The 13861-nt window shown below is 46.0% G+C and overlaps 1 protein-coding gene across 2 annotated transcripts in view; it reads left to right on the top strand.

Moving 5' to 3' along the window:
* The window catches only part of ARHGAP24 (Rho GTPase activating protein 24), a 297377-nt gene that overhangs the window by 115349 nt on the left and 168167 nt on the right, over positions 1-13861 (top strand). The window lies entirely within an intron of this gene.

Genomic DNA, 13861 nt, shown 5'->3' on the forward strand with positions numbered 1-13861 from the left:
CCCAGTCAACTAATTTTCACCTCCAAATACATTCCAATGTGATCTAATGTTTTCACTCTTCTGCCACCAGTTCTCCTTAAAATGCTCTCCCTCCCTCCCCGAATGCATGAGTCCTTCCTCTGCTGAGTGTTTTCATGGAGAATAGCTGAAGATTACTTGTATAGTGAGTGTTTAATCTTTCCAAGGTGTTACCCGAAATGCTCTTTAAATGGGGAAATTAGCTGAGCACACAGTAACTATAATACTTTTAAAGTGGGGTGCAACCAACTGTACCAAAGCCCGTAACTGTGACCTTAGAATAATGACAGAGGCATTGGATTCTGAATTAAGAGAGTTTATGTTTTCAAGTATTCAATGATGCAACACAAACATACAGAGAATCTAGGAGTTCAAAAGAGAGGAGAGAGACAATTGCCAATGTGGCAGGAGGTGATGACGGACTATACAATACCTTTCCTGTAGAGGAGTTGTCCTGAGTTCCAGTAGACTAAGATACAGAGAAATAGAGAGGGGCGAGGGATAGGGGTTCCCGTGAACTCGACCAGCGAGGCTGGTCAGGCTGCTCAAACCCAAACCAACAGAGTGATGGCAAATATGCCAGGGAAAGACCTAAGGTAACATTATGGGTGTAGGTGACCCCAGTTATACTGTTTCTCTGGGGGCAGGGTGATTGGATTACCCCTCCGTGGTTTCCGTGTGACAAAAGGTGACAAAAGACCCTAATGGTCAGCTGCCGGGGTGGGGTGGTGAGCATTTGGAAATCTATTCTAATTCCAGTGACTTGTGCAACCCGTGAGGAACCGGGAGAATCTCGTTGATAAGCTTAATGGTCTAAAACAATAGGCGTGATCTCGTTGCATCCAGGGCTCGTCATTTCGCATGGCCAGGGGAGCGATTCCTGGTTGTTATCTCAATGTCTCTGAATGGCTTTGCTTAATCAGTCCAATGATGCGAGGGGGGGTGTAGATACAGCCTACGTGTCCTTGCATTTTCTCTGACATGGCTTCTGCTGGATGGGAGATACACAGGAAATAGAGTCTCTGGTTCACTGGAGAGGTTGACCTGGCCTCAGTTGCTCAGCTGCCAGCGGCTCGGGATACACAGGAGCAGTCGTGTCAGTTTCGCTGGCGTACGTGAGAGTCTTCCCCGTAGCGTTTGGGGCGGGCGCTCGGCTGGAACAGGGCGCACACGTATGCTGTTTGGGGTTGCCATAACCAGTCCAGGAGATTGCATCCGTAGGGCTTTAAAAGGGGTTCATGCAACCACATTAGGGGAAGGGTTGCCAACCTCCAGGTACTAGTTGGAGATCTCCCGCTATTACAACTGATCTCCAGCTGACAGAGATCAGTTCCGATGGAGAAAATGGCCGCTTTGGCAATTGGACTCCATGGCATTGAAGTCCCTCCCCTCTCAAACCTCACCTTCCTCAGTCTCCACCCAAAAAACCTTCCGGTGGCGAAGAGGGACTTGGCAACCCTAATTGGGGGGGAGTCATGCCCTGCAGTAAAATATCCCTGCTAGCACCCTTAATTTGATTCAGTTGTATGAGCTTGGTAAGATTTTGTCTGGCTGGGTGCAATGGCTAGGGTTGCTAGGTCCCTCTTTGCCACCAGCAGGAGGTTTTTAGGGTGGAGCCTGAGGAGGGAGGGGTTTGGTGAGGGGAGGGACTTCAATGCCATAGAATCCAATTGCCAAAGTGGCCATTTTCTCCAGGGGATCAGATCTCAGTCTACTAGAGATTAGTTGTAATAGCAGGAGATCTCCAGCTAGTACCTGGAGGTTGGCAACCCTAGCTATGGCCACTGACTCATCTTGCGATTGCATCCCTGTGATTACAATACAGACAACGTTTATGTTATGAACACTCCTCTGTAGCTGTAGACATGATGGAATATCTTTTGCATCAGAATTTGACTTGTGATATGTGACTTCCAGTTAGGGTTGTCAGGTCCCTCTTCACCACCGGCGGGAGGTTTTTTGGGGTGGAGCCTAAGGTGGGCAGGATTTGGAGAGGGGAGGTACTTCACTGCCAGGGTCCAATGGCCAAAGTGGCCATTTCCTCCAGGTGATCTCTATCGGCTGGAGATCAGTTGTAATAGCAAGAGATCTCCAGCTAATGCCTGGAGGTTGTCAACCCTACTTCCAATGGGGGCAGAAGCATGTATAGATAAGGGTAGGTTTGCCAACCTCCAGGTGGGGCCTGGAGTTCTCCAGGTGGGGCCTGGATTTCTCCAGGAATTACAACTCATCTCCAGACTATAGAGATCAGTTCCCCTGGAGAAAATAGCAGCTTTGGAGGATGAACTCCATAACATTGTATCCTGCTGAGGTCTTTCTCCTCCCCAAACTGCACACCTCCCAGGCTCTATCCCCACCCCCCTCCAATGTCCAGGAATTTCCCAACCAAAAACTGGAAACCCTAGATTGGGGACAGAACCTACAGCATTCCAACAGGTTCCAGGCACACTTCTGTTATAAATAGAGGCCTCTGGTGCTGGTAAGGGGTGATACCTTTGCTTCCATCTCCCAGACTCCAACTACTTTGGATGTGTAAATTGGGGATAACATGACCCTTGTGCAGGGTTATCAGCCCCCATGATGGGGACCCCCTGCTCCCAGCTCCTACATCTCGCTGCGGCTCTGAGCAGTGGGAGAAAAATTATAAAAGGCTGATCGGCTCTCTAGGAATTCATTGAGAGGACTGATGTCATTTCCCTGGAAGTGATACTACACTGTCACCACCACCTAGGGTTGCCAACCTCCAGGTGGGGGCTGGAGATCTCCTGCTTTTACGGCTGATCTCCACGTGACAGAGATCAGTTCAGCTGGAGAAAATGGCCACTTTGAAAGGTGGACTCTGTGGCATTATACCCCATTGAACTCCCTCCCCAAACCCTGCCCTCCTCAGGCTCAACCCCCCCAAATCTCCAGGTATTTCCCAGCCCAGAGCTGGCAACCCTACCACCACCCCATGCCCCAGCCCGCCCCCCTCCCGTGGCAGTCTCCTGCTGGGAGACTTGTGGTGAGTCTATATCCCACTTCACATCCTAATAGCTTTCTGGTATAGCAACAGGATGGTGTTTCACTGGTTCCTCATTGTAGATCTTCTATCCTGTGATTCAGAAGGTATTCTGCAACCCAGGCAGTACCTCTGTTTTGCGTCAAGGAGGCAGTACAAACACCTTCCTGAACACACACTTTGTAGCGAAGGGCTATCAGGAATGCACAGTGAGACTCAGTCATGCCATGTTCATAGTGGTTTGTGGAAGCCATGTTGGCTTCCTCAATGCACAGTAGAGTTTTGGTGGAACAGAATGATTTCATTCCACTTCCCACCAATACCCCATGGCTTTCCCCACCTGTTACTGGCTGCATTTCTAGCCTTCTACTGCCACCATTTCCGCATTTACTGCATAAGGCTATTTAACCACCCACATGAATGTACAATGCTCTTACAAGCTGTAATATAATTTGTATTAAAGCTCTTGCTCCTGTAGTTACTTTATCAGAGATATGTCCCCAGGAAATCCTTTAGTATTCTGCAGTTGGTATATCTGGGATGATTCTGAAATTCTGAAAGCCTCTGCTTTAAATTTGTTGGATTAAAAATGTCTTTGTTTTTGCATTTTGGTGCACTGAGACATAAAAAGCTCCCTCGCCTCTATTTTTCCCTTCCGCTTCTTTATCCTATTCATCTTCTGACTTTTGCATGAGCATTCCTCGAATGCTCATTTCATGGACATTAACCGAACAGTGACCCTAAGCAAGGTATGTGTTTCTCGGCGCTTGAAGCTGTACCACCCAGTGCCTTATTATTGTTATTACCAGCAGCAGCAGCAAGACCACAGGGTGAGCTTTCTAGTATCTGATTAGTAATTTGGCTAGATGAATTTGGCTGGTGAGTTGTTGCCCACCTGTAACTGCATAGCACTCTATCATGCATGCTGCTTGAGCTCGACGACATGGTTCCTGCTGGCAATTCCGCTTGTCCTATATTGTAATAAATTTGTCCAAGAGAACAGTTCCCAATGGGTTGTACATGCACAATACTTTCTCATTGGAAATGGGGGGGGGGCAGTGGGAAGGGCTCATCCATCTTAAAAGTGCACATCAAGCGGTAGGTGACCTAAGGGGGTGTTCGGTGCAGGCAGGGCCCTACTTAAATGAATAGTGCATGTGTCATTCGACCTCCTTCTTTAACCTGAAACATCCATTTTTGGTATTGTTTCATTAACTTGTCTGTAAGATATTATGGGAAGTCTGCAACCCAGCAACAGTTAGTGGCCCCACAGAAATGGGTTCATAAAATAGATGCTGCAGAGAACTGGAAGTAATATTCGGTACACTTGGCTCCATTGTACCAATGTCATTTTGTTCCCATTATTACAAGGAGGTGGCATCTATAACTGGAGATCTGCCCTTCAGGGCAAGAATGGAAAATATCTTATCTGAAACCCAGGTTGCTCCAGATTTCATGGGTAACTCTATTCCTGTTCAGCTGCAAAAGTAGGGATGCCAACCTCCAGGTAATAACTGGAGATCTCCTGCTTTTACAACTGATCTCCAGCCGATAGAGATCAGATCACCTGGAGAAAATGACTGTTTCGGTAATTGGATTCTATGGCATTGAAGTCCCTCCCCTCCCCAAACGCTGCCTTTCTTAGGCTCCGCCCCAAAAACCTCCCTCTGGTGGCATAAGAGAAGTTATACATGTTACATACCAAAGGTGCTCATACAACTGCTAAAGCACTAGCCCTCTGCAGGTGTTACATTGTTGTTCTGTTCATGAGGAGTGGAAACTCGCCAGCTGTACATTTCAGAAGTGCGATGTGTGTACATAAGAACATAAGAAAGGCCATGCTGGATCAGACCAAGGTCCATCAAGTCCAGCAGTCTGCTCACACAGGGGCCAACCAGGTGCCTCTAGGAAGCCCCCAAACAAGACGACTTCAGCAGCATAATTATCCTGCTTGTGTTCCAAAGCACAAGTAGGATCATGCTGTAATTGATGTATGATATGAACAGGGCTAAAGTAATTTTCTATGCAGGTACAGCTTCTATTCAGATCAGAACCCTGATTTTCCCAAAATCAGATGCCAGCATATCTGCAGAGGGCAACTAGTCTATGTGCAATCTTGAAACATCTGTACACATAATTCTGTCAGCCTACCCCAATGAGAGTCCCCAGATACATGTGCATAGATGTTTAAACAGGTTGCCAGCTCTGGGTTGGGAAATACCTGGAGATTTTTGTGGTGGAGCCTGAGTAGGGCAGGGATTGGAAGGGGAGGGACTTCAATGTCATAGAGTCCAATTGCCAAAGCGGCCATTTTTCTCCAGCTGAACTGATCTCTAACAGCTGGAGATCAGTTGTAATAGCAGGAGATCTCCAGCTAGTACCTGGAGGTTGGCAACCATAAGTATATATGCCCTCACCTGGATAGCCCAGGCTAGCCTGATCTCATCAGATCTCGGAAGCTAAGCATGGTTGACCCTGGCAAGTATTTTGAAGGGAGACCTCCACAGAATACCAGGGTCATGACGCAGAGGCGGGCAATGGCAAGTCACCTTTGAACGTCTCTTGTCTTGAAAATCCCACCAGGGGTCGCCGTAAATCAGATGTGACTTGACGGCAAAAAATGTTGTCTATTCCTTGGAAAGCATTTGTGTAACTCCAGTATACATGTAACAGTCTCGGTTGCTGAGATGTGTATATAACTGCCCTAATTTTGTAATTCATTAAGAAATTCCTCTCTCCTCCCAACTCACAGAGTCACAACCAATATGGATTATCTTCTTCACAGCCTCTATTTCTTTCCACACGGCTTAGCCCACAGCTGTCCATTTTCACCTATTTATCTTTCATAACTATTATTGGTGGAAATGGAGAAACAGGTGCCTTTGCAGCAACTGGAGAGCAATGTAACATGCTTTGCCGGTGCCCACACTTCACTGAGTCAGAGGCTAAGCGGTCATTAGCAGTAATATTTCCCGCTGCTCTTCTTCTGTCGTGCAAGCAAAACGAAAAGTGGGGACCTGTTCATCAAAATTTATCTGTATCGATTCTGTTCGCCTTAACACTGTCCAATGGACTGCATGATTATTCTGCACAATATAAAGTTCTGCATAGCCTTTTAAGAAAGGAAAGAGCCTGGACAGCCAAGGGCAGAGCAAATAGCCTTGTCAGACAGTGAGCTCCAAGGAGATTGATCAGTGGGACGTACACCGTCCCATATTTGCGCCTTTCTTCTTTCTTGCCAGAGACACGCATTGAAATGCAAAAATGACCAGCCCATAATGAAAGCTAAACTCCACACTGTAGTTTTGGGCTGGATCCCCCCGCCCCCCACATGGAACTACCTATAATGGGTAGTTCCGCCACAAGCGGTGGAACTACCCATTACAATTTTTACAACCCATTACAATTTTTTTTAACAAAGTGCCACTGCTGGGACTGTGATTGGATGGGGGAATATGGGTTGGGGGAGGAGCTGGGTAGTCCTTTTCCCCCATGACCCCATTTTCCTGCTCAAATCACTATTTGCAAATGACATTTAGCCACCAGGGAAAATTTACAGGTACCTCTAGAAGATTGGGGATGCTTCACACAGAATTTTTAAAAATCATCTTGAGGAGCAAGATTTTTGTGTGGGAGTGTTTTCAGATGACATTGTTGGACATTACTTCTGTGCTATGTATAAAGACCTTTTCAGATGTTCAAATCAGGCGTACTGGGAAATCTACTAGCTGCTCGTAGCTCTTCCTGATATGCATGATTGCCATTTTGTGTGAACAGGGGGAACATGTGCATACAGCTCCGGTGTATGTGAAGAAGAAGGAGAAGAAGAAGAGTTTTTATATGCTGACTTTCTCTGCCATTTAAGGGAGACTCAAACCGGCTTACAATCATCTTCCCTTTCCCACCCCACAACAGACACCCTGTGAGGTAGGTGGGGCTGAGAGAGCTCTAAGAGAGCTGTGACTAGCCCAAGGTCACCCAGCTGGCTTCATGTGTAGGAGTGGGGAAACCAGCCCGGTTCACCAGGTTAGCATCTGCTGCTCATGTGCAGGAGTGGGGACTCGAACCCGGTTCCCCAGATTAGAGTCCAGTGCTCCAAACCACTGCTCTTAACCACTACACCACGCAGTGAGTGAACCACTGGAGGTGTTACCTTCATGCATACCATGGCAAATACCCACAGTGCCCCCCATTCACACAATATGGCACAACGCATGTATCAAGAGGATCGTGGGCAGCAAGAGCTCCTGATACGTGCAGTTGGTAGATTCCTGGTACATACAGTTGTAACATCTAAAAAGGGCTTGAGGAAGGCCCGTATAACGCATTTAGAACTGGTACTAAAGAATTACGTTTCTACTCGGAACACTACCCTGTCTCCATCTGGCTCTCATTCACTGCTTCTTCCACCTTTGCATTGTTTCTCCTCCACAGGCTTCCATTCATTTGCTGTGCTTCCTTTCTCTTCCCCATTACAGGGCGATGGCTTCCATTGGCACACTGTGAGACAGCTGCACAGTTTCAATAATAGTTAAAAGGGTACATTTGCGCAAGTGCTAACTGTGTCCGAGTTTCTAGGCCGGCTAGCAACTGGCACCCTGTACGGGAAGAATTGAAATAATCTGAGTGGACCAAGCAATGAAATACTGTAAAATGGAATTTTCACACACTGCAGCAATTCCCACAGTTTCTTAGCTGGAGGCTGCTGTTTGTGTTGAAAAAGAAAGAGTATCACCCAAGAGCTACAAGACCTCACGCTGATTCTGTTCACGTGTAGTGCTTCAGATGTAATGGTCACTTGCTCACTACCTCATTTGCATGTGTCTGTGTACGAAAACAGATTTTAAATCCTGCAGGGCTTAGTCTTCCGTGCTATGGAGTCAAGTGACATTGTTTTTCACTAAGCAAGGCTATTCAGATCCATAATACTGAAGCTGTTCAACAGTGCTATAAATAAGGTTGTTTTTCTTTTTTAAAAAAAAAACACTCATAAAATGTACTAACCTATTGAGTCCTAAATGGGTTTGCTGTGTCCTTCTTGGATATGTTTGCTGTACGAGTAGTGAAGTCATTGTTAGATATCTTATTAGCAAAGGTAGGGTTGCCAGGTCCCCACTCACCTTCAGAGGGAGGTTTCTTTACAGATTGTGTGCGTGTGCGTGAGCACCGCCTTGCAAGGAGCCTTAGACCACGCAGCGACCCTTTACCACTCAAACTAAGAGTTTGAATGGTCTAAGGCTCCTCACGAGGCCGCACTTCCGGTTGTAAACCAGAAGTGCTGCGTCAGCGCGCACGATTGCCCCCCGGCCCTCAGCTGGTCGGCGGGCAGAGGGGCACATTACTGGGGGTTTGCCCGCCACCAGCGGGCACCTGGCAACCCTAAGCAAAAGGGATGATCTAATTTGAGCCAGCATGGTGTAGCGGTTAGTGGTGTAGTGTGGTTAAGAGTAGTGTAGTGGTTAAGAGTGGTGGTTTGGAGCAGTGGACTCTGGAGAACTGGGTTGGTTTCCCTACTCCTACACATAAGGCCAGCTGGGTGACCTTAGGCTAGTCACAGCTCTCTTAGAGCTCTCTCAGACCCACCTACCTCACAGGGTGTCTGTTGTGGGGAGGGAAAAGGAAGGTTATTGTAAGCCGATTTGATTCTCCCTTAAGTGGTAGAGAAAGTCAGCATATAAAAACCAACTCTTCTTTTGCTGTAAATAGTTACTGTTATGTGTGTATATGTGATTTGGTTCTTCTGAGTTTTATAGAAAATCAGTCTGATGGTTGAAAATTCCAGATGGGTAAATTGGCAGGTTAAAGAGTTTTGCTTTGATTTTGCAGGATTCTCAAGTGGGGCAAGGTTTTCTGTTTTGTTTTTCCAAAGGTGGTTTGTGTAGGTGAAGGAAAACTAAGCCCAATCGTCTCTCTCGCCTTACGAGACTGTATTTTGTGTCTTTCAGCATTTTTCTCTCAACCAGCTGATTACACATAAGGGAGTTTTTCAAGGTGACAATATGCTTTAGACAGCAGAACACAGTGAAGTAAGGCAGAGGGCAGCAAGGTAAACTCACCTTGCCTACCTACCTGTATTGCTTTACATGTGAATGGACAGACTCACATATACTGGTCTCCTGCAGCGGAGTGCTTTAAAATATGGCAAAGATGTCTAAACCCTCAGATTCTGAATCAGTGGTTTTCTCTGTCAAAGAGACATGATCTGATTCTTTGTGCTGTTACCCAAATCGGTATACATGTGTCAGGGCCATAACCTGCAAAGGTCCCACTTGCATGGAACAAGCGCATGTATTTTGGGCACTTAAACATTTGGGATCATTTAACCCATGGATACCAAGGTCCAGATTCAGATCAACACTTGGAAAAATGAGAGGCAAAAAACACTTAAACAAATGGGGGTTTTTATTTCAGAAAACAGGAAAAGAGATCAAATTTATCTATGCAATATAGTAAAGCAATAAAAATTACAGAAGGGATATGCAGTACCTTATATAAAGCACAGAAAATCTTTCCCTAAAACTGCTGCCTATCTAAAGGGGAATAAATCTGTCAGAGAAAATGAAACATACATGAGCCTATCCCGAAAAGAAGCAGGGGAAAAGGGGGCAGGGTGTTGTCCTCAACAGTGAAGAAGCTGCATTGGGAGCGGAAACATACCAGGCAGAGTCAGAAAGCACAGGTTCCAAAAGATGAGGGGCCAACCGGGAGGCTGGGATAACAGCATGATTCGAAAACCGGCTATAAAAATTGGGGGCTGAGGGGTAACTTCTTATACCTTTTCACCTGGAATAAGGAGGGGAAGGGGTATTGGCAATGGAATGTGGGGATTGTAAAAATTCAGTCTTTCAGGGATGAGCAAGCCGGAAAAGAAATCCTTTGTCTATATGGAAAGGAGAAAACTGAAAAGGAGAAGACTGAGAGGGCATATGATAACCATCTTCAAGTACTTGAAGGGCTGTTTTTAAGCAGAGGCTAGATGGCCATCTGTCAGCAATGCTGATTCTGTGACCTTAGGCAGTTCATGAGAGGGAGGGCACCTTGACCATCTTCTAGGCATGGAGTAGGGGTCACTGGGGGTGTGGGAGGGGGGTAGTTTGAAATTTCCTGCATTGTGCAGGGGGTTGGACTGGGTGACCCTGGTGGTCCCTTCCAACTCTATAGATGAATAGAATCATAGAGTTGGAAGGGACCACCAGGGTCATCTAGTCCAACCCCCTGCACTAGGGCTGTTGAAAAAAACAATTTGGTGAAGTTCGGCTTTGGCAAAATTCGGCCCCTTCAAATTCTGGACGTGCCAAAGTCCGAACTCCCCCACTTCGGATCCCCAAAATTCGGTGCGAGATCCGGAGTTCGGGGGAAAATTCGGCCCCCCTAGCACCTTCAAGGGGCTTCAAGGGAAGCCCCATGAAGGTGCGTGGGGGGGGGGACAGATCTGCGCCTCCCAGCTGGGAGGCGCAGATCTCTTTAAAGAGCCCCCCGCACGCCTTCATGGGGCTTCCCTGGAAGCCCCATGAAGGTGCGCGGGGGGGAACAGATTTGTGCCTCCCAGCTGGGAGGCGTAGATCTTTTTAAAAGAGTCCCCCGCGCGCCTTCAGGAAAGCCCCGTGAAGGCGCAGGGGGGCGAACCCCGAACCTGCTGAATTTATTCGCCGAACACCCCGAAGTCAGAGAATTCGGCTCCCCAGTTTCCTGCCTTTTTTTGAGTTTGGTTAGTCCCGAACTAAAAACCGCCGAATCGGGGAAAAATTGGCGGTTTTTCGGTTCAGGATGAACCGAATCGACAGCCCTACCCTGCACAATGCAGGAAACTCACAACTACCTCCACCACACACCCCAGTGACCCCTACGTCATGCCCAGAAGATGGCCAAAATGCCCTCCCTCTCATGAACTGCCTAAGGTCATAGAATCAGCATTGCTGACAGATGGCCATCTAGTCTCTGCTTAAAAACCTCCAGGAGAGATCACCACCTAACGAGGAAGCCTGTTCCACTGAGGAACTGCTCTAACTGTTAGAAAATTATTCCTAATGTCTAGACGGAAACTCTTTTGATTTAATTAACTATGTGGGATAAATTTCCACCTATCCCACATAGTTACTGAAATCAGCCCAAGATCTTCCCACTTTGAAAGGATAAATGAAGATGTCATTGATATGAAGTAGAAAGCGTGGACTTCATGCTGAACATGATAAAAGCCTTTTGCTAACAATTAAATATACACTGAGTAGAAATGGCAGATTTATTGCATGGCTTTGAATTCCTCATGAAAATAATCATTATCATAGAAAAGGCTTCCTTTCCGATTACTGTAATGTCTTCATTCACGACCTCTCGTTTTCCTCATCTACTGCCTTTGTCTTCTCAGTCCGTTCTTCCATTTCTAGGCTATTATAATGCTCCCAAATTGTCTCAAATTGGCCACTCAAATTGGGATTGGTATGTGAATTGTAAAAGCAGAAAATATGGCACAAGAAAGAAATGCACTTAATATCAGTTGATCAGCAACGAAAATGATCAACTCATGGGCAGTTCCCCCCAACATGGTGTAGTTGTTAAGAGTGGTGGTTTGGAGCGGTCGACTCTGATCTGGAGAACCAGGTTTGATTCCCCACTCCTCCGCATGAGAGGCGGAGGCTAATCTGGTCAACTGGATTTGTTTCCCCATTCTTACACATGAAGTCAGCTGTGTGACCTTGGACTAGTCACACTTTCTCAACCCCACCTACTCACAGGGTGTCTGTTGTGGGGAGGGGAAGGGAAGGTGATTGTAAGCCGGTTTCCTTAAATGGTAGAGAAAGTTGGCATATAAAAACCAACTCTTCTTTTTCTTCAACAGGGTTTTAATGCCCATTGACTTAAATGAATATATGTATCCTGACCTGAAGAGGAGTTTGAGAGGAGGGGTTGTGGCTCAGTAGTACAGGATCTGCTTTCCATGCAGGAAAGTCCCAGGTTGAATCCCCAGGATCCTCAATTAAAAGAATCTCAGGTAGTAGATGATATTTATTTATTTAAACTTGTATCTCACTCTTTCCTGGCCAAAAGACTTCAACCTGTGACCATGGAAGCCTGTTGCCTATTACAGTAGAAAATACTGACCTCGATAGACTAAGAATCTGACTCAGTATAAGCTTGTCTATGAGGATTCTTTTCCCTTGTGGGAAGAAGACATTCTTTCTTTCTCACCTACTGCTATTCTGCCTATTAACCCAATGACATTTCCTGGTTGGCAGGATCCATTGTTTGTAAGCATCAACTATGGAAATTCAGTGTTTCTGGATTTTGCCACTTACGGTAGCTTTTTTGTTGTTGGCTTTTGTACTTATTTGTGGTCTACTTGGCTTGACTTGGTCATCAAATTCCAACTGGAAGCCAGGCTGCTTGTTGCCATCTTGGCTCGTTAGGCATTCATAGGTAGGTAAAAGATGCAACAGATTTGCATCCAAATTGTATTTGTGTCCTGCTGTTCTACCTCTCTTTTTGGGAGGCCCTGGTGGTTTGTCAGCGTCTGCTTCTCTATAATTGGCCTTTCCCCAACAGCTTTTTCTTTGGAAGAATCATGATTGGACAGTTCTGGGGCTGTTGTTTTGTCTGGGTTCACATCATTTAAAATTTATGTCCAGGATAAGAGCCAAAGACCTGTACAATTAATCCTATATTTATGTAAATTTTAAGCAGTGGAAAGACGTCAGAAAGTGGGCAGCCAAAGGACAACCATTTGATTCTTTCCCAGCCTTTATGTACACCATTGGACTTATCAAAAGTAGTGTTCAACCCTGGCCCATTTTTTAAAATGATTTAAATGACAGGTCTTAATTTCTCAGTGTTCTTTCCCAAGTTTTACATAAAGGCACAGAATGTGTGTGGTCTTTCTCAGAGGTTGAAGACTAGGCAACTTCTAGCTCTTGATCTTCTGAGGCAGGGCCAAATGTAATTGTAGTACCATGGACCAGTAAATCCATGGAGTAGTTGTCAATATACATTTTATGAGTTGAGCCAAGGATAAAGCTAAATACAGCAGGTAGGGTTTTTACTATCAGAGAAAAATATAGGTGTCTTCTTGGACCAACATAAGAATGGCCATGCCAGATCAGACCATCTAGTCCAGGGGTGTCCAGACTTTTTTCAAAGAGGGCCAGATTCGATGAAGTGAACATGCGTGAGGGCTGACCATTTTGCCTGACATTCTTTGAACCATTAAAATTAAATGCAAATTAACTATTTTATGCAAAGTTTGTTGCAAACGGCATATTTTTCATTTCATCACATGGATGACAAATCTAAACAGGTGTTAAATCACTCTGCCTTTCATATCTGAAGGCCAGATGGGAAAAAAATCCAGGAAGCTAAAATATATGTCAGGAACATTGTAAAGTACATTACATATTATTGGTAATAAAGGTTGTCTGTCAACTTTTAGGTTCAAAAAATATGAACAGGAACATAACACCAGGTATACATGTCGTGTCCAAATATATTTATACCTGATTTAGACCAACTGCCAATATCTCTTCTGGGGTAGACTCTGTCCTGGCCGGACAGGAGCCCTGGTGGGTCTTGGCAGATCTGCAACTGGGCAATTACTGGAACCCACCTCTCTCCACGCTTGCAGGCCTTGCCTAGCCCTCGTTTCTGGCACTGGAGTTTGTGGCAGACAGTAACCGCATGTGTGTGTGTGTGTGTGTGTGTGTGTGTGTGTACAGTTTCCCATGCAACCGGAAGGACTGGCGTTTGTAATACTGTGCATGGAAATGCCAATTCTCAGGCTTTGCGTGGAACCTTCAGCCTCCCCCTGTTGGGTCAGCCTCCTGCTAGCTGCTCTCCCTTTGGAGCACCAAGAGG

This window comes from Euleptes europaea, chromosome 9, assembly GCF_029931775.1.
Source record: "Euleptes europaea isolate rEulEur1 chromosome 9, rEulEur1.hap1, whole genome shotgun sequence".
NCBI classification, from domain to species: domain Eukaryota; kingdom Metazoa; phylum Chordata; class Lepidosauria; order Squamata; family Sphaerodactylidae; genus Euleptes; species Euleptes europaea.